General features: G+C 34.6%; 1 long non-coding RNA gene across 2 annotated transcripts in view; it reads right to left on the bottom strand.

Annotated features, from left to right (window-relative positions):
• The window catches only part of LOC136829311 (uncharacterized), a 118942-nt gene that overhangs the window by 41748 nt on the left and 55210 nt on the right, over nt 1-21984 (bottom strand). For both annotated transcript variants that reach the window (XR_010850351.1, XR_010850352.1), the window contains exons 3-5: nt 20371-20544; nt 3518-3626; nt 2329-2439 (exon numbers count right to left, since the gene is read on the bottom strand). This is a non-coding gene — a long non-coding RNA (uncharacterized lncRNA). The remainder of the gene's footprint in view (nt 1-2328; nt 2440-3517; nt 3627-20370; nt 20545-21984) is intronic.

Below are 21984 nucleotides of genomic sequence, written 5' to 3'. Positions count from 1 at the left end.
GTCGAAACCCTTCAGGATATACCCCCAGTTTTTCATTTCTCAATGGTAAAGTGAAGTAAATATATATAAAACACACACACACATACAGTATATATATATATATATATATATATATATATATATATATATATATATATATATATATATATATATATATATATATATACACACACATATATATATATATACACACTGTATATATCTGTGTGTATATATATATATATATATATATATATATATATATATATATATATATATATATATATATATATATATATATATATATATATATATATATATATACACTGAGTGCTAACCATGACCGATATTTTAATGATGAAAAAAATGGATCTCAGTCTATCTTTCAATTACTCTCATACTTCACAGGAAGCAATTAAATGAAGCGCAAAACATACTGGGCGATTCATAATTGCAATTACCAGAGCAAATGCTTTGACGGATAAAAGGATTTCACTTCTTTTACAAAGAGAGAGAGAGAGAGAAAGAGAGAAATATTTTTCACTTATTTCAATGGAAAAGTCATTCATTCAGTATAAATCTGAACAGGCATTTTTCTCCCTGCAATAATAGTTAAAAATAAAAAACTCAACTGCCTTAATCCCTAGTGCTCCATTTGTCTTACAGAGCAAATACGAAACAAAACTGGAACTATATTTCAGATAAAATCTGTACCCGTTAAATGACGCTTTTCACAGAACTCATAGTTAACAAGGCAGAGTCAGCTGTTTCTCTGAACTTGCCAATTCCTTCCGCATTCAAAGAAAAAACAAAACAACTCGAGAATTATGATACGCGCTCCCTCACTAGCCTGTCCTGATAATCATTTACGTTCGACCCATCGCAAATATAAGTTTTTTTTAGTTGGCTGAAATTAATTTATAAAAATTTAATATAAAAAGATTTACCTATAACAAAAGGATGTACGAGCTATAACTTATTTCCTTTCTCGGGTTTCTCTAGCTTTTTTGGGTATGACTGAGAGGCTTAACATCCCCTCCTTATATTCATATTTTGTATTGTCGATGAAATCCATGAGGGATGAACGAAGAGACGAGACACACTAGGCCTGATTATACCTTCATCCTCACACTTATTAACCTCTTGCTCCACCTGTTCCCTAATCTTAAAAGGTATATCCTATACGACGGGACATAAACCCCTTTTAGGGCTATAACATCATAACTTTCAGCTAACACCTCACCTAATCCTTCAGTACATTCTGTATAGTCGGCTTCAAATAAATGATTCCTAAAAACCTCTCTTCTAAACTGCAGAGATGATTTGACCTAAAACTGTAATTACACCTTGTTTACTGAATATAAGACTGATTTGTAGAATATTGAATGAAGAAACAAATCCTGATGACTGGGGAACTGGAAGTCACCTGAGATGATTAAAAATGTGACATGGCTTAATGTGGTAACTATAGAGGCATTGCACTTGCGTCAGTTGTAAAGAAAACATTCAGGACGCTTATTCTCAATGAACTGGAGAAAGAAACTAACACAATGTTTAGAGATGAAAAGGCTAGTTTTGGGAAAGACACGAGTTGCAAAGACAAAATATCTGTGTCAACACTTACTGTGAAGCAGGATATGGGACTTAAAAATAAAAAGCAGAAGGAACACTCATCAGACAGCTGGATATTTTCCAGGGAAACAAAGTCTTCACCTCCGAGGACGTTCTCACAGACCAGTTAATACGCCCGACAGACATTCTACAATTAAATATTTCAGAAGAAATTGCTCCTCCGGCCAGCAAATGGCTTAATTACCTTTACAATAACAAGAAGGCGCCTTCAAGAAATGATCGATGCTCAAGGAAGACCCCCAGACTGACAGTTTCCATTTTAATTGCCCTTTTAAACTTATGTATTTGTACTTTTATGTCTCTGTAAACTTTGTAATTTTTTTCTCAGTACGACTGACGACAACCTTGGTGAAGGTCGAAAGCTCCTGTTCTGTAATGACTCGCTTAAATTTTGTTGTGTAAAGTGGCCTTTTTTATCCATTCAAGGCAAACTCGAAGAATGTGTTTTCATCACCTGGATAACATATATTCCTTGAACATTTCAAGGATGTTACATACTCTCATATTATGTGCATTTCTTGTAGCATACGTATTTTTTTTTTTTTTTCAAGTTTGTTACCCAAAACAAGCGCAGTAATCCTTCAAAATTAAACAAGCTCATAGTCTTGAGGGTTGTTCCTTAATGCACGGACACCATGAATAATAATAATAATAATAATAATAATAATAATAATAATAATAATAATAATAATAATAATAATAATAATAATAATTTACCTTGATTAGATCTCCAGCGTGAAGAATAACATATCGTTGAGTTGAAGATCGTTATTTTGAACATCCTTCAAGGATTCAGAGGCACTAGATGTAGCCACTGACTGCAGAGAACTAAAAAAAAAAAAGAAGCGACAAAGTAAATTATGCTCGCTTGCACTTAATTATTTGCTCATAATCAAGCGTCCTCATAATCTACAAAGAACTTTCATTCGGTAAGATAAATGAACATGTTATTAAGATGAGTCATCTTTCTTCACTCCACACTTCGCAGGATGGGGTGAAATAGCAATTTTTTATTTGATATATAACATGAGATTTTTTATTTGATATATAATTAATCAACTATTATTTTAAATAATTTCATTTTGAAAACAAAGGTCAGCACATTGAAACTGTAACATCCAAAAGATGAACTTTTCATTTCTTTTTGTAGTCAAATGATGCAATTAGGTGCCAACTGTATAGCAATATAGTTCCTCTGCACTATAATATCCACCTAAAAGACGAAGGAAGACATCAGTAAAGAAATCTCGGGTAATTTTAATTTACTGATGTTAGTGAACTGACAACGAATGCAAAGAGGGCAAGTAAGTGAAGCGATATTACTTCATCAAAGCGATGGAAAAGCATGAGAAATGCATGATTATGAAAACATGAAATTATGGCAATGAAAAATTGCTATCACAAACTACTTGACGTGCAACCGACACGTGGCCATAGAAAGGTTGGGAAAGCATTAAGGAAAGGATGGGGCACGAGAACAAATCAGGATCAGCTTCTTATACTTTCTTTCTGACTGCTTCTTTATCAGCCTTCTTTACCTGCACACCTTGGTATGATGAGTCCAGAGAAGTGGAACACGGTATAAGAAGAGATAAGAGAATGGAACAAAAATCCCTGAATCTAAATATGACAGATGTAAATCACCATTAGTTTTTAATACAAAAGATCACAAAAAAGTGTTAACACAAAAGCCATTTAACCAAAATGACCTAGTTTTAAAAGAAAAAGATAAAAGCAATTACTGCACCCCCTTTAAAACTGCCTTCCTTCACTTCTCATATGACGTGAGACAACTGTTTTCATCGCGCGGCCAAGTTATAAATAAAACGCAAATCCGGAACTTTGCTTTTTGAGTGAAAGACACTGAACCGACCCCTGCAGAAGGTAAACAAGTGTATGGACTCACCGTGTTATACTTGGTTTGGGCAAAAGGGGGAATCCGTGTTATCACGCTGACATCTCTCATGTCGATTTTCCATGGGAAACAAACAAGTCTGTGATCGAAACTCCAGCGCCTGAAAATAGCGAGAGAAATGACTTCCGTCAGAAATACGATGTAACCTATATCAACAAGTCGTCCGCCAACAGACTAAAATTCAGACGTTATTGACACCCGACTCCGTGAGAAAAGCCTTATATAGGTAGATACTTACTTATTTTTCTTCAACTATTCCATAAAACAGCAATTAAGAATTATTCTCCTTTTATTAATGGTAAAGACCATTAATATTCTCTCTCTCTCTCTCTCTCTCAGTTATTGCTGAATGTGAATGAGTGGTTTGATATGAATTTTCCTATTTTGGAAGGGAACACAAACATTCGTGCTTTTGACGTTATTTTACAATAACATAAATGTTTTGAACAAAAATATTAATTTCATGTCATAATGGCAATTAAAAGGCATAATAGGACTGTCAACGAGATTCAGAAAACAGTGCCTATACCAGTTTCAGAACGAGATCATTTTATCTTGTCTTATAACTCAGTTTGAAATACAAGAGGTGTAATATAACATCGGTTGCATCATGATTAGAAAGCAACATCAGGATTATCTCTGGCATTTATTTAAGATGTAGCAAGAAAATGAAAGGAACACTTGATCACTCAAACACTGTGAATTTTAAGTTTATATTACACAAGTATTTGTTAAGAAAATAAGTTGCCTGATAGGTGAAAAAAAAGCAGTAGAGATGATGGAAATAAGAACTGCCGAAGGAGTAATAATAAATATAGAATTCTTTACAGAGGAATATGCAGTACACAGTGAGATGGAACTGGCGCTGAGACTTGTTTGTAAGATGGAGGATGGTGAGGAGATTCTGGGAGTGAGCAAAACAAGTCAAAATAATGGAATCTCCGAAAGCACATTCAGCACAGTTGTTGAAGAAGAAATTTGAGATAATTTTTTTTTTTAAATATTACACATCAAGATATTTATAGCTAGAAAAACTGAGTACTCATGTTACTGGAAATAAATGTTGGGTTTATATGAATAACTGAGGTGGTCTCCATACTGACTGCAATGTGAAAATTTTTTACAGTTGTCCTAGGTAAAAGCTGGAAAAACAAAACACAGAAATTTTTGCTAACGAAATGAAACTTCCCTGAATTTTATAAAATGGGTACATGAGGTACAACAATGCTTCGGGGACTGCAACAGTGATGCTTCTTTGAGAACGCGCTTATCTTATGAATGGTTTACCAGCTTGAGGATTTTGTGTCAATACCGACTAGGAATAGGAAAGATACGCCCTTTTCACTCAGTTATCGGTTATTAAAATCTCAATTAAGTCTTTCCTTGATGGGTTAAGTGAATACAATCTGCGTGCATATATATGAAACTCTGCACATGGTGTTGAAAAAGAGGAAAATAAGTACTAGATTATTATATTTCAAGTTGCATTAACAATTAAAGTCAATACGAAAAGCTGGATAAACTCTCTTTATCAAATTCCAAAGATACTTGATTACCCAGATTTTATTGCTGTCGATTGCAGGGAAGGCTAAAAGGAGGAATAAAAAATAATTAAAGAACTAAAACCTAAAAAAAAAAGGTGCTGTGCCGAGTTCCGTTTGGATACAAATCACAAGGGCTTCAGGACTGGCAGCTAAAGTTGAGTTTCCTAAATAGCAATAAAACAGAACTCTTTTGTTATTAGCTTAAATGGTAATGAGAGAGTTCTAAATATTAATCTGGACAAGTGATGCCGAAGATTAGTTAAAAATGACAAAAGGTACAGAAAACAAGAGTAATTATTAATGTTGATTTTGACACTAATTTTCACTGGCTTACATATCAACTTTCATTGAGTAACACGTAAAACGAGGCATTCTTAAACAAATACCAGCACTCTAATTAATGCTTACAAGAAAAAACTCACAATTTTTCATGTGAATAATTGTAGATCAGAAAAAGAAATTCTAATTTAATTGTCAGCATAAAGCAGGAACCGCAAAAAATGATAATGTAAGTAAAAATAAAAAGCAAACACACCTAATTACTTCTCTGCTTTGCTGAAAACTGACCAGTTTCTTTCCACGTTCGATCCTGATGTGAGTCAAAATTTATTTCTGTTCCACACGTGATTGTGTGTTGATTATTTCTATATGTATATAATTATATATATATATATATATATATATATATATATATATATATATATATATATATATATATATATATATATATATATATATATATATATATATATATATATATATACACATTATATATATATATATATATATATATATATATATATATATATATATACACATATACATATACACATTATATATATATAGATATATATTATGTACGCACTTTTGCGTGTGTATTCGCGTAGTCATGTAAGTAAATATGTATACCTAGGTCTTGATGTATACCACCTGCCACGCGCACTTTCTTTTACAAAAAAAAAAAAAAATCCCTTTAAGAAGAGAGGACGCATGAGGACCTTCATGGTTTTACAGAAACATTTTCAAGTACACTTGAAAATGTGGGAAGCGGAATTAAAGCTTCTAGAGTTTCTGACCCTGCACCGATTGCATCAATATGAAATGCGAGATATATACTGTGTGTGTATATATATATATATATATATATATATATATATATATATATATATATATATATATATATATATATATATATATATTATATACATATCTAAATACATATGCATATGTAAATATATATATATATATATGTGTGTGTGTGTGTGTATATATGTGTATGTATAATATATATATATATATATATATATATATATATATATATATATATATATATATATATATATATATATATATATATATATATATATATATATATATATATATATATATATATATATATATATATATATATATATATATATATATATATATATATATATATATATTACGTGTAAATAAACGGACCACAGAAAAATAGAGCCTTAAAAAGTAAAACAGTACTGCTGAACAAAGATCGAATATACAAGTTGTAGATAATACAAATAAACTGAATATGAGTAAAGAAATGATGTACAGTTAGTGAATGCCTCTGGCAACCGGTAAGTTTCAGGTTCTCATCTCAAAACAAAAGTTTACAAGACCCTTTCGATGGTTCAAGGAATGCAATCGAAACTTATAAAATTCAGGCACGACGTCAACTTTTGTTCAAGAAGGGATTTACTGAAGTGAAAGTGTGCCGGATTGGTTGACTGGATTCAGTTACATAAATCTTTGAAAATGTAAGATTCAAGAACAATAAGCGAATATTTTGTAATCTGTCTGTGTGCACATGGATGTTGAAAGTTTAAGAATACACTAACAATTTAAACTGACTTAGTATACTGAAAAATACACAGATACAAGACAAGTGATTAATGAAGAAATGGTAAAGGAAATACAGTGTGGTTTCTAGCAAGGAGCGTCATATGACATGACGTATTTAAGAATTTGTAAACTCTTTCTGAGTAAACAGAAATCTATTACGGAAATGTTTATATCTAGGACAAACTGAAATGTGGAAATAGTTGAGAATGCGTGCTGTGAGCTTAAATTTGAATGCAACTTATTATTTCTATGATAAAATCGAGTTCGTATGAGGCGTGCCACTGCAATTGCTTTATAGTAAATAGAGCACAGTACTAAGAATGTTCCTTTCAATATTGCATGATTGATTAAATGTCTGTTATGAAGATGCCAAAATAAAATAAGAATAATTCATATGACAACCATAAGCATTTACTGGTCGTTAAACTGCCTGCAAACGGTAGCAACATGCACTGCGGACTGTAATGAAACGTACTGGCGGATATCAGAAAGCATTAATATACCTATAACGTTAAGTTGACGACGATTGGTAGGTTGGAAATAATCCATTGACATCGTACTGATGAACAACCCATTATACACAGAATCAAGGGAGTGGGGAACGGAATGAATGATTGAATAACATTCAACAATGTGATTTACAGCAGAGGAGAGAGATGTCAGAAATGGCGGCAGAAGAACGATGAAACGTGTGAATGAGTTGCGGGAATGATCATTACTCCAAACTGAAAACTGAAAATAAATCGTTATGAAATAATAAACGAATAAGGCAGCTATAAAGTTACCAAACTTAGGAAAAGAGTTCAGAGACAAGGAGGGCCTTCTTAGAGGGACTACACAGACGAATGCTTCGATGGAGTGAAAAGCGGGAACGGAGTTTTGTAGAGAAATGTGGTCACTTGTTAAAATGTACTGTCAGCGAAAAAACATCCATTACAGGAAATGCCAAGAGTGAAAAACTAAACTAAAATTAAAAACTAGTAAAAGCAATGATATTTAATTTTGCGAGGTGGTGTAAACAGATTCCTTAAGTAAACGAGTACAAGACAGTTCCTGTCAAATTCTAAAAAGGGGCGCCATGACAGCTATGTGAAGACAAGAACAGACCATGATAGCCAGGAACAATACATGTTGTGTAGTCACTGGTGTCTTGCCCCTATTTATAGTGATAGGGCTGAGCTGTGCAGCGCTCGATTTTCGTTCGCAAGGTCTGTGGAACACACCCTGGCCAAGATCTAGATGAACTGCATTTTGACTCAGCCTACCGCCCTACACTCCCCTCAGCTGAAAATGGGAACTAGCCTTTGCCGAGATCAAGAACAGAGCGAAGAGAAGAGCTAGCAACCTCACCCCTTTATACTTGATGAGAAACAGGAATGTTGTACATTCTGGCGCCACCTCCCCAAAGGCGAAAAGAGAGCATGTTTTATATATATATATATATATATATATATATATATATATATATATATATATATATATATATATATATATATACTGTGTATATATATGTATATATATATAATATATATATATATATATATATATATATATATATATATATATATATATATATATATATATATATATATATAATATATATATATGGTGACATAAAAAGAGTGAATTCCCAGGTATTTGAACATTTGGTCAGGTTACACACTTGATTTCTTATGGTTTCAGTCATCTCCCGTAGAATCAATTTCACCATACATAGATGCATGCACAAACGAGCGAGCACGTAGACACACACACACACACACACATATACATATATATATATATATATATATATATATATATATATATATAATATATATATATATATATATATATATATATATATATATATATATATATATATATATATATATATATATATATATATATATATATATATTTGTGTGCGTGCTCATGAACTCTTCCCCAAAGGTTGCCCGCACCCACGTTCTCAATCTGGTCAACATGCACAACTTTCCACGAAGGATTTAGTGCAATACATTACCACTCGCAAAATCGTCGCCTTCCTTGCCAAAATCAGCTGAATGATTTTCCGAACTGGAACGGGCGCCACGTAGTTGAGATGACCACGGCCGGAAATGACAAACTTTGAACAAAAATGAACTCACGGGTCTGGAAAGGACTGCCCAAAATACACGAGTCTCATCTTTTCATCCAGTTTTTGGGTCGATTTCTCTTGCACCTTTCGAAACCAACTTTGTAAATGGGAACTGTGACAGGTCCTCATTTGTTTTCATACGGACGACTCTTGACAATCTGGGGGGTGATTTGTCATTGGCAAGGAAGGAACCCGGCGGAAAATTTCGTCCGTTTCCTCTCTTTTGAAAACGAGACATTGGGAGAGTGAAGACTTATGTATTCATTAATAACAATTCTGGCCCATATATATATATAGAAACTTTTAAGCCTTAAAACGCTGCGCAATCTGATAATATACTGTATATATGTATATGTATATATATATACATACATATATAGATGTACATAATATATATATATATATTTATATATGTATATATATATATATATATATATATATATATATATATATATATATATATATATATATATATATACATCTATACATATACTGTCTCTAACTTTAAATGGGAACTTCATTATCAACGTAATACAAGGCAAATTTTCAGACTTGTCATTGCAATTAGCAAATGAACAAAGGGCTTCCTAATTAGGTGAATAATCAGACAGTCATAATATACGCTTACGCGGGTATTGTGATAACTGCTGATAATTAGTTATCATAGATGACCTTCAGGTGTTCCAAATCTAATAGTGTGTCTAATTCTGTTCTGTAGTCTGAACTGCATTATCTTGGTACCACGAATGCATTAGTTTAAGGAAAGTGTTAAATGTACATAGATGTGAGAAAGATACATAAATGCAAAAAAAAAAAATGTTTTTCTATCATAAATTCTGTTACATATGTATTCTCAGCTTTCTGCCGTTTTCAAGATGAGCATAAACTTTGGGTGAGCTTGTTTGGTAACAGAAGAAACATACGTACCTAACCCATGTGTTCTTATGTGAATAAGTTTCGTAAACTGATAATGAATGTGTAGCAATATGACACGGTCCCAGAATCAATAGGAACAGTAGCACTTAGAAAACTGCATATTTTCAATATACCATTCCCCAGGAATACATACTTTTATCCACTAGAACTAGTCACAAGACGGCTTCCTTGGTGGAGCTATTATTATTATTATTATTATTATTATTATTATTATTATTATTATTATTATTATTATTATTACTTCAGGAAAAGCAGAACGCTAGAACAAGGGCTCCAATGGGAAAGCGGCCCAACGCAGAGAAAGAAACACAGAAGTAACAAGATAAACTAAGTAAGAGAAGTAGCAAGGAAAAACAAACATATCACCAATAAACTTTGAAGCGAGACCCATTAGAGCCTACTCAACAAAATGCATCTGAACCCAGTCTCGACTTCTGAAGCCCCAGTGACTCAACCACTTGACCAGGAAGACCATTCCATAATTTGGTCACAGCTGGTATAAAACTCCTAGAAAATACAAAAAACAAAACTGTTAGAATTAACTGCATCTCTAGCACTGCGCGTTGCAAGGTTAAGTCTGAGAAGATCTAAATGAAAAGGATGATCTGAATTGAGAAAAATTGTATAATGAATGTCCACTGAACTATGATAACAGCGAAGTCAGAGATTTATGTACTAAGATTAAAAAAAAATGACAGAATTCAAGTTTTTGTCCAAAACTTTAATCATTAATGTAAATATAATTGCTGAATACATGGCGCGGTTTTCACTGATTCATTCCAACCAGTCAATACGGAATCATTTCCATCCATCATTACAAATGATTGAATCAAAGCGTTGGTATTTAAACTCTATTAACACTCCCTTTCGTTCCAGTCCTGACTGTTTTCGACATTTCTTAATCATACTTTGTGTACGTACATGTTTTTTTTGTTTTATTTCTGTAGCTTTATTGGAATGCGATACAGAATTTAAGCCAAAGGCTAAGTGCTGGAACCTGTGAGGTCATTCATCGCTGAAAGGGGAATTGAGGGGTAAAAAGGTTTTACAGGTGCACTTTGAAACAATTGTTGGGAGATGGTGAGAAGTAAGAAGGAAGAAACAGAATATGAACGTTGGTACAGTAAAAGGAATGAAATGATGCCTACAGTGCACCTTTATACTCTATATTCTAAAACTGTTTTTTAAGAAAGCTGTCATCGACTTCCCCTTCTTTGTAATTACATAAGGATATTTTATTTTACCCGTCTGCTCCGGCAATTAAGGGAATTAAAAGTCTGCTACCATATGATGCATATTAATAAATATGGCCCTTTTATACAAATGCTCTTTACCTGTCGGCTCTTTAATCTCCTTAAATCCCTGGATGGACGGGAAACTCAAAGTTTCCATTAGCAACAGCTTATGCAAGCAATTAGCTAATAAGTAGAGTCGCGCTGGGATTAGCCCGGACCTGTCTAATTCAGAACACTTGCATAGATTATCGCATGCCACATCCGATGATAGACACCTGCCGAACGAAACAGCGAGGGGAAAATATGGTGAGGAAGAAGGACACAAATCAATAGGAAATGGAGGGGAAATATTTTGAGATATTGCCTTTGATGCGCTAAAGATTTTTCGAGCTAAATTTATGCTATAAAATTGACGTTAAAATTCTTCGTAATTACACAATAATATATACATATGATCAGAAATATGAATCCACAACCACCGTTTAATATCGAATTCACAATACCTTGGAAATAACTTACACTCGAACTGATAAAGGATTCTACGCAGGCCGTGGCCCTGCTCAGACACAGAGGCATAAATTTTCAAGTTTAAAATTTATTTTAAAAATTCGCATGAATTAAAAACGACCGTGTTTGCTTATGTCATTAGGGGGATGTACAGCCGTAATTAGCGCGATAACTAATATAATGCCAAAATTAGTTTTCGTAAAACATAAAAAAGTTACACAAAATGTAATCTGCAAATTTCACTGGCAGGAGAATCGGCCGTAAACCTGTCGATAACTAATATGACGAACAAAGGTAATTTCGGGTTAAAAATCTAGTTTAGCAGAAAATAAGAAAAGTACATGCACCATACACCAAAAAAAAACCTTACATGTAAATTTCCAACGAAATTTTGGCCTGGGTGTTCAAAATACCCACTGATATTGTAGACTTGAAACTTGGCAGAAACTTCTACCGCGCACGAAAAGCAGCTCTCTTGTTTTGGTGTCCCTTTCAATGTTGACTTTGCTTTCCCAGATTTTTTATTTCCTCCCTGAAAGCGTTTTTATCTCTTGTTTACATTTCTCGTCTTTTCTGGCACATGTACTCAATTTTCAGATTTATGTAAAAGAAAACTATTGTCTCTGTCCGCACTTTTTCTGTCCGCCCTCAGATCTTAAAACCTACTGAGGCTAGAGGGCTGCAAATTGTTATGTTGATCCTCCACCCTCCAATCATCAAACATACCAAATTGCAGCCCTCTAGCCTTACTAGTTTTTATTTTATTTAAGATTAAAGTTAGTCATGATCGTGCGTCTGGCATCGCTGTAGGTGCCAACAAAACATGCCACCACCGGGCTGTGGTTGAAATTTTCATGGGCCGCGGCTGAGAGTTTCACGGGCCGAGGTTGAGAGTTTCATACAGCATTATACGCTGTAGAGAAAACTCGACTGCGCCGAAGAAACTTCGGCGCATATTTTACTTGTTACCTTCAGTAAATAATTACGAATACACATAAACATGAGCGCACACCCATAACACAGAGCACTAAACACACAGAAAGAGAGAGACAGTCCCTTGGAAGTGGAATTAATTACAGATTTAAGTTTTTTATCGTAAATGACAATCGCATTATTATAACGATTATTATGAATGTACACTGCAGTGAAGAATAAAGTCCCATTAATTGTGATAAATCGCTCCAGAGAGTTTTAGCTAACTCTCATTATTAAAGTAAAAACTCTGAAAATAAAAAAAAATATATAAATAATCACGGAACAAGCCATGCAGGCCTATTAACACCCAAAACCAACAACCAAATAATAAAGTGCCACAATAAACATAAAAAGGATATACTAGGATAACGAAAGCAGGTACATCAACTAACAAATATTAAAACTAGGGGCAATGCCACGGTAAAATAGTTTTATGGCCTCTTAAAATCTGAAGTACTGTTGCCCCTGCCGGATACAAGAATGCAAATATTTGCATGCACCTCGTCGTTAGCTTGAACGCCCCCCCCCCTTTCGACAAATCGTGTGTGTTAATCAAAAGGATTCTTTTAGATGATAAAATACCGTAAATCATCCCACACGTTCACGCAGACGAAAAGTATTCCGAGGTAAAACTGAATGCTTATCTCCCCTTTCGCTGTGACTCTTAAAAGGTAGCTAGAGTGAATTTATCAAAATAACTTATACTTTTCATGTTAGTGTATGTATGTGTGTGTATGTATGTGTATGTGTATGTATATAAAATACCGTAAATCATCCCACACGTTCACGCAGACGAAAAGTATTCCGAGGTAAAATTGAATGCTTATCTTACCTTTCGCTCTGACTCTTAAAGGTAGCTAGAGTGAATTTATCAAAATAACTTATACTTTCCATGTTAGTGTATGTATGTGTGTGTATGTATGTGTATGTATGTATGTATATATATATACACACATTATATATATATATATATATATATAATTATATACATATAAATATATTATCTATCAATCTATCTATCTATCTATATATATATATATTATATATATATATATATATAGATAGATAGATAGATAGATAGATACATAGATAGGTAGATAGATAGATACATAAATAAAAGAGAATGCAGTTTTTTTTATCTATGAAAATTTTCCCTTCGTAATAGTGCCTTCCAATAAAATTACTTAACGCATGAAAATAAACACATATCCAAAACAAACCTGACCTTGGTAGTTTCGAATGAATAACGCAATAATACTGAACGAGTGATCAAATTTGAAAAGGGGCAGTCCGTGAACTGCTTATTGCAATATCGTTTTACGTGAAACTGAACGGTGATGGTAAGAAATTACAGGTCTCTATTTTAGAATTATGAAGAGGAAAACATTTAAGGATTACTGTATAAAATCAGCTTAGAATCAACGATCTTTAGTTCCCACACACCCCCAACTGCTCCTCCCGTGACGGATAAGAACTCAAAATTAATAAAAAAAAAAAAAAAATCCTCAACGACGCCTCTAAAGACCCATCCCAACACCAACATCTCCAAGAAAAAGGAAAGTATCCAGCTTTAACTCGCCGACCAAAAATAGCCCAGAATATTCTCAAAAAAACGTCTTTTATTATCCATGTATCGACCGCTCCCCTTTCATAATACTAAAGATACCGGAGGGAATAGGTTATCACCACATGCTAAGAGCTTCAGGGGAAAGGGAAGTGTTGGATATTAGGCATCCGTGTGCTTGTTTACTTTGGATCGCGATACTCCGGGCGTGTTGTTTCTGTACACACGAAGTACCGTGTGACCACTCTATGTACCACGAATACGACCGCGAAGGATTTTAGGTTAATTGGTGGTCGTTTATTTTTTTGTTTATTATTCTAATTTTCATCATAACACAATTCCCTTGGCTGAGTTTTTAATTATATTATGCAAGGACATCTATATATTAGCTTTTTTTCACGTCAATAACAGCGGCTATCTGGGGGGAATGAACCTTTCTCCACGCGTCCCTGTTTCAATGCCCAAAATGAAAGTACCAAAGTACCTTTATCAGAGCTTCGGAACGGTACGTAATGTCCCCCAAGGGCTGGCCTTGCCGTATCTACTCTCTTATATTACCGTAATTTTTGCCGGCATGGCCAAACTAATAATAAAAATAACATACAGTACTCTGTAACATTCAGGAGGCGTTTCACATTTATAAAATTATTCTTTATAGGAAGAACGCGGTGTTGTTTCTTAACACAAAATTATTTCAGGATAAAGGCCTAGATGCACATTAATGTTCTAATAGATCAAAAGTCACTAAGTAAATACAACTGAACTAGATTGAAAAGGGATGGAAAATACTCATTATATGTATTTAAATATATGTATATGTATAAATAAATACCTAAACACATAAATAAACTAATAAATTATATACATACATATATACATACATACATAACACACACACACGTATATAAATATATATATATATATATATATATATATATATATATATATATATATATATATATATATATATATATATAAGGCCTCGCCGTGCAATGAGACCATAAGAGAATGGATAAATATGCAATCACTGGTCTTCCTTACAAATAGCTGAAAAGGGCCAGGATTAAGGTGCCAGATGTCTACAACTATGGTCATTGAAGGAGACAGCAGTAACCAAATTTATGAAAGGCCAAACTGCTTTGTGGTGCATGGAAAACTGGATGCCTTATTTACACAATTTCACCTACAGAAGACATTCAACGGGCAGGTTAAGGAAATTCACTGGAAGAATGAACACTAAATGTATAGTGGGGTAAAGATTCTCGTTTTTATGGCCACTGATTCTATAGTCTCCTGAGGTCTCCTAACCTACTCAATCCAAATAACATAGAAATAATTTAGTGTGGCTAGCTAATCACATACGCAGTCAGGTGTAACCCAGAACTGTCAAAGTATCAACTGGATAGAAATACAACGAAAATTCACAGTATCACAAATATTAGTTAATGATCTTAAAGATACTGTATAATTGTGCTTGTGGCTGTTACCATCAAGTGTTGAATGGTGGTGAATCAATTACGTCACCATACGTATATCAAATGAACTGTCAGGATGGAGGTGATGCCTTCAGCTCAGTCAGGTAGTGGCGTGTCTGTCTGTAGCAACAACAGAATGAGGGGTTGGGGTTCAGTGTTCCCAAGAAAATAATGTAGGTTGAATTATCATCTGATGACAGTCTCCGGTACCATGAGCGGCCTTTGCGCCGTCATATGCTTAAGATCTTAGAGTTGGCTAGAACACTCAAATCAACAACAATTTTGACCTTATTGGTTCAAAGGCTTCGTCAAGACTCTCACGGCCACAAGTTGCAAAAAATCCGGTGGCTAATGAGAGAAGAATAATGAGAGAAAAGTAGTGTCCATACATGACTTCAAGAACATAGACAATGAAAAAGATGGGAAGGAAAGAAAATACTGCCTTGCCCCTAAAATGATCAGCATCCTCCACCCAAAAATGTGAGAAAAACCGAAGGGGCTGAAATAGATCACCGCGTTTAAGACTATCAGTGAGCTTAAGGCTCAGTTCCACAAATTACTAACCCGAGAAACCAATGAAAGAATTATAACAAGTCCGTCAAGTACCAGTTGCAAAGAGCACCTCAGATCACTAAATTTCAACAAAAAGGAAAAGATAGATCAATGCTAAGAACAAAGCCACAAAAAATAAACCATTCTCTACATCTACAGGAAAATATAAGCCTTCTTAATTTCTAGGTACAGTAGTGAACAGGCGACCATATATCTCCAACTGACTCAAATTCAAGCCTCAGCCGATGAGGAGGAGTTAATCTAAATGACGTGAAATATCAAACAACGTATAAAACAATGGGACTAAAACAGAAAATTAATAAAACATCGTAATGTTCTTTATCGCATACGAAAATCTCATGAAATTCAAATATCTGAAATGAACTGTCGTTTACTAAATCATGAACTATGTAAACCGGACTTTATTTTAAAAAATAATTGCGACTACAGTTTCCAAGTTCGATGAGAACCAGATATTGTAATAAATTTCAAAGGACATTTTCTACATCTTGAATTCACTCCCTGAATGCCATCATATTTAAGAAGTCAGGAGGACACTGGTTATTACCGTTACAGACGTACCTGGTTAAAAAGTGGCCAGTACATCGTGTGTATATACTGTGTGTGTATATATATAAGTATATATATATATAAATGTATATATATACATTATTTATATATTCAGTATAAACATATATATATATATATATATATATATATATATATATATATATATATATATATATATATATATATATATATATATATATACAGTAAGACAAAGGAAATTGCAGAACATTTAGTCCCGTGGTCCTCATGACGGTATAGCATATATATATATATATATATATATATATATATATATATATATATATATATATATATATATATATATATATATATATATATATATATATATATATATATATATATATATATATAAGCATTAAGCTACAAATGTTACATATATGATTGACATATGAACGTACCTAAAAGAAGCGAAACTATCAGATCTTATTTTACTGCAGTGAGTCAGAGACTTCGAGAGCTTCACCGTCCTTGACATCCTGCCTACTCTGCTCCCGAATTCCTCTCGCGATGAAGCACTTCCTTCCCGCTCCTGCTATATTGCGACGCCAGTTTTAGTAACCATAAATCAAATCCAGCTCCTACCCAGATTTTTATCCTTGATTTTTCAAGTTCTTCCTCTCTTTCGTACGTATGAAAATATGCTCTTTTACATATTGCAAAATAAGTACTCATTGCGAATATCAATAGAGGAAAATATTATGTGAAAGTTGACATGTTTACAGCTCTAGTTGTTACGGGTACTCGAATGGCAGTTTAATGATGGATAAATGTTTTCATTGAAAACTGAAAAAAATATTCATCTTTCGAAGCAAAACACAGTAATTCCTGGTAACATACACAAAGAAATTACACAAAATATTTTATATATCTCGAAATGTGTTTCTGTGCGTAACAGGTGTCGTTATCTCATTACTGTCTACAATTCAGAGAGAGAGAGAGAGAGAGAGAGAGAGAGAGAGAGAGAGAGAGAGAGAGAGAGAGAGAAGAGATAGCGCTGATGATTTATGTCCCTGATGAAGAGAAACAGACGACTCTTCATTCTCAAAGAAAGGCGACATGAAAAGGCCGAAGGGGAAGGTGGCTTTTCCCTCCCCAGGTTTACCATCTGAACAAACAATTAGTACCGCCTCGACTCGATGGGAGACGATAGCTTTCGGACGTTCGGACCGGATATTAGCATTCTCAGATCTAAGGAAAATAAGGAGTGAACGCTCTGACCCATATTCCCAAGGTATGCGCAGAGAGAGAGAGAATGCTGTCTAGAAAGAGGGAGAGAATGCTATCCAGAGAGAGAGAGAGAGAGAGAGAGAGAGAGAGAGAGAGAGAGAGAATTATATTTTGCGTGGTTTTTATATCTTATTTTCTAAGAAACGTTTTATTTACATAGTGACCAATATTGATACAAATGCTTTGAAGAAATAATACTGAGCCTGACCCCTAACTAATAATATCAACACGTGGATATAACGAGATGCATACATTGCGGCACTATATTCGATTCTTTACATGCGGTATAAAATATGAAAATAATAAAAAAATGGCTGTATCGTTGCCGTGGGATCCTCCGAACATCACTTCAGTGGAGGAAACAGGAAATAAATATTGCTAAAAAAAAACTGTAATTTTGCGATCTTTCTTATGAACGTGCGATATTGATGGCCGTATTGTTTCGCATTCCCTGAGTAAGAACATCCGAATGATATTGGCTTTCACAGGAAAGCGAACGTTTGCTAAACAAACGTGTTTCTTCCTTTCATATCTTTTCACGTCACATCCGGAAGGAGCCCCATTGTAGTGCTGTCGTTCTCTATAAACCACTGAAATAATAATATTACAATATTTGATGCTGTTAATTTTCATTCAGCGTAAGTTCGAAATGATCATTCATCTTGACAGAGTCACTTTTAATTTACTCGGAAATTATTGTTCTGCAAATAATCCAAAACAAACTCAGACGAGAAAATGTATCAAAGGAAACAACTACAGAACAAAACATCTGACTACGAATCGAGGATGAATATACTTGATTCGAGGGATAACTGATCTCAGATCACCCGAGCGAAGCTCCAGTTTCAGTCAAAATGTTTCCTCAACAGCAGATGTGCGCGAAGATACATGTTTACAGACAGCAATTAAATAATAATCATTTTCTGCAGCTAACAGACACTTCTCGTGGGGCTGGCGGATGGGTCCAGAAAGTGATAACTTTATTCACCAACATTTGATGCAAGGGGATGAGGACGCATGCCCTTCCAAAGCTACAAGAAATGCAGCCCCCCCTCCCCCCCAATTAAGGCTCGGGGCGCACTTTTCTTGGCAACCCGACCACGGAAGGGACGAAGACGGTGAGAATGAGGACCAAGATCTATAAAAAGAATAGATCCGGACGATTATCGTGACAATGACGATGGCAATAGAATCTTGTGGCAAATTTAATGAAATCTCAGGAAACTATTCATCAAAAACCATCCAACATATTCATTAGCAAAGCAAATCTCTTTGATCAACGCAAATGTCAACCACTATAATTAGCACATATTCTCTCCAATCACAGTACATGATCAGAAGACAGCGCTTCTTGTAAGAATACATATTCTAGTGAAAAGGGTTTGAAAAGAAAACTGCATCGTTAGAGAAGTAGCTGAAGAAGACGACAGGCATAAGAAAAATAAACAAGTAACAAATGCGCCGAAGTTTCTTCGGCGCAATCGAGTTTTCTGTACAGCCTGTACAGCCGCTACAGCGTATAATCAAGGCCACCGAAAATAGATATCTATCTTTCGGTGGCCTCGGTATAATGCTGTATGAGCCGAGGCCCATGAAACTTGAACCAAGGCCCGGTGGTGGCCTATCCTATATCGTTGCCAGAAGCACGATTATGGATAAGTTTAACCTTAAATAAAATAAAAATGACTGGGGCTAGAGGATGCAATTTGGTATGTTTGATGACTGGAGGGTGGATGATCAACATACCAATTTGCAGCCCTCTAGCCTCAGTAGTTTTTCAGATCTGAGGGCGGACAGGAAAAAAGTGCGGACATAAAAAAGTGCGGACATAAAAAGTGCGGACGGACAGACAAAGCCGGCACAATAGTTTTCTGTTACAGAAAACTAAAAATGGAGAACAAGTGCGGTAAAATATGAAACTGAAAATGTTTAGCAAGAAAAAGACGCACAGCATAAGAAAATATACTAAACAAATACAATGGAAGAAAAAATGAAAACTGAATAACATAAAAATCAAATTAAAAACCAACTGAAGTAATAATAAATACTGAACAAATACGAAATAAGAAAAATAAAACTGAATAAGCCCGTAAAAAAAAAAAACACATCACATATGACAACATATTAAGAATGAGTACAACGTAAGACGATGGTAACAGAACAAGTTCAGCAAAAGAAGAAGAAGAAGAAGAAGAAGAAGGGAAGAAGAAGAAGAAGGCGAATAAGGGGCCCTTCGGGAAATCTCCAGTGTCTCACCTTGACGGCCTCTTCAATCTTGCGGTAATTCTTGGCGTTCTTTGTCACGAGCACAAATCTGCTTCCGGTCGTCGGTCTTCATGAGGAAATCAGTGCTTTTATGGCCTTGGTCGATGGCGGAAGGGCTGTCGCGAAAATCTGCACTATTTGGACTCCTCGTTCGTCGGCACTAATCTGAAAGTAATCAGAAATTATAAAAATAATAAAAAACAAAATTATCTGTATATCTTTAAATAGATCAGACACAAAATTATGCTGAATAGATGAGGGGGCACAGAAACTAGATAAAAACTCGCCAATTTCATGATCTAAATCTTTTACGATTTCTTCTTCCTAAAGGTTGGATGCGGCGGGGGGTTAAGAAGTGGGAAACGAGTGGCTTGGAAGAGTCGGGAGCGAAAGAGTGAACGTTAAAAGAGGGTACGCGTCCTGCACTTTCTGAATATCTCTTAATTACTCAAACGCGTAATTATTTTCTCTGCTTTGGGAATCACTGACCTGAACGAAGCGCATACCCTTGAAGATACGCGAAGAGGAAGAAAAAGAAGAAGAAAATTCAAGCTTTCAGGGGAAAAACAAATTCACTGCAACGGACAAATTAATGCTACACGCAGAAGTACAATTTAAAGTCTCTGGCAATAATGATAAGCTTCCATTACGAGAACTGTTTCAGGCAAAAATGATTTACGAGATCATTTTGAATGACGAAGGGACACCGCACCTCGTGTGTCACCCGGACTTCACAGTTCAAGGTATTCTATACGAAGTCATTCCAAAAAGATTAACTTCAAAAAAGGAGGAAAAGAATACAGCTGTTCTGTCACTGACAATTCTGTCTAGAAGGTCCATATTTCCGTTCAAGCTTTATTTGTATTTGAAAATCAAACAAAATAATTTGCAACAACAATAACAAAAACGGGGAAGATTTTTGTTTTTATGCAAACGTTGAGGGGAATAGTCTTTGTTGTAAAAGCCCGGGAATGCAGTAAACATGAAAAAAATGAGAAGTTAAGTACACCAAATCTTACTGTGATGAGGCGAGAAATCATTAATTGATCATCTGGAACTGTTCATTCATACAATAATGATAGTCACATCCTGACATGGAACACCTTTAATTGAAGTAAAATTACTTCTCTATGAAGGAAAACAAACCCTCCTCAACATGTGGCCATGTTCAGAATACTTGCCACCAACTCCACACTCGCCTGGACAGCCCCTCTGACCACATACCAGGGTGCACAAGGAGCCCCACTTAGTATGTTGTCCTTTCAGCTACTACAACATACACAGAGTAGAGATCCAGCATCATCATCAGAACAACAACGACAGAAATAACAAAATACAAACCAATGCATACATATAAACAGAAATAATGTCGGTAATCCCTTGAAAGTAACGGGATACCTGGCTCTCTCTTTACCCTCCAAAACAGCAGGTCGTACCTTGTTATCAAAACTAAACCAAAATCAAATTCATATCTTAACCCAAATAAGATCACTAACCTTTTACATTCATATCCTAGTTCAACTAAAATCACTAACCTTTACAATCAGGCAATAGTAATCCATCCTTTAGTTATACCAAAACATTACGCACACTATCTCTATCCAC

This window comes from Macrobrachium rosenbergii, chromosome 44 (assembly GCF_040412425.1).
Source record: "Macrobrachium rosenbergii isolate ZJJX-2024 chromosome 44, ASM4041242v1, whole genome shotgun sequence".
In the NCBI taxonomy this organism is placed as follows: Eukaryota; Metazoa; Arthropoda; class Malacostraca; order Decapoda; family Palaemonidae; genus Macrobrachium; species Macrobrachium rosenbergii.
Note: the sequence above shows the minus strand (reverse complement) of the source record. Positions and strands in the feature narration are given on the sequence as shown.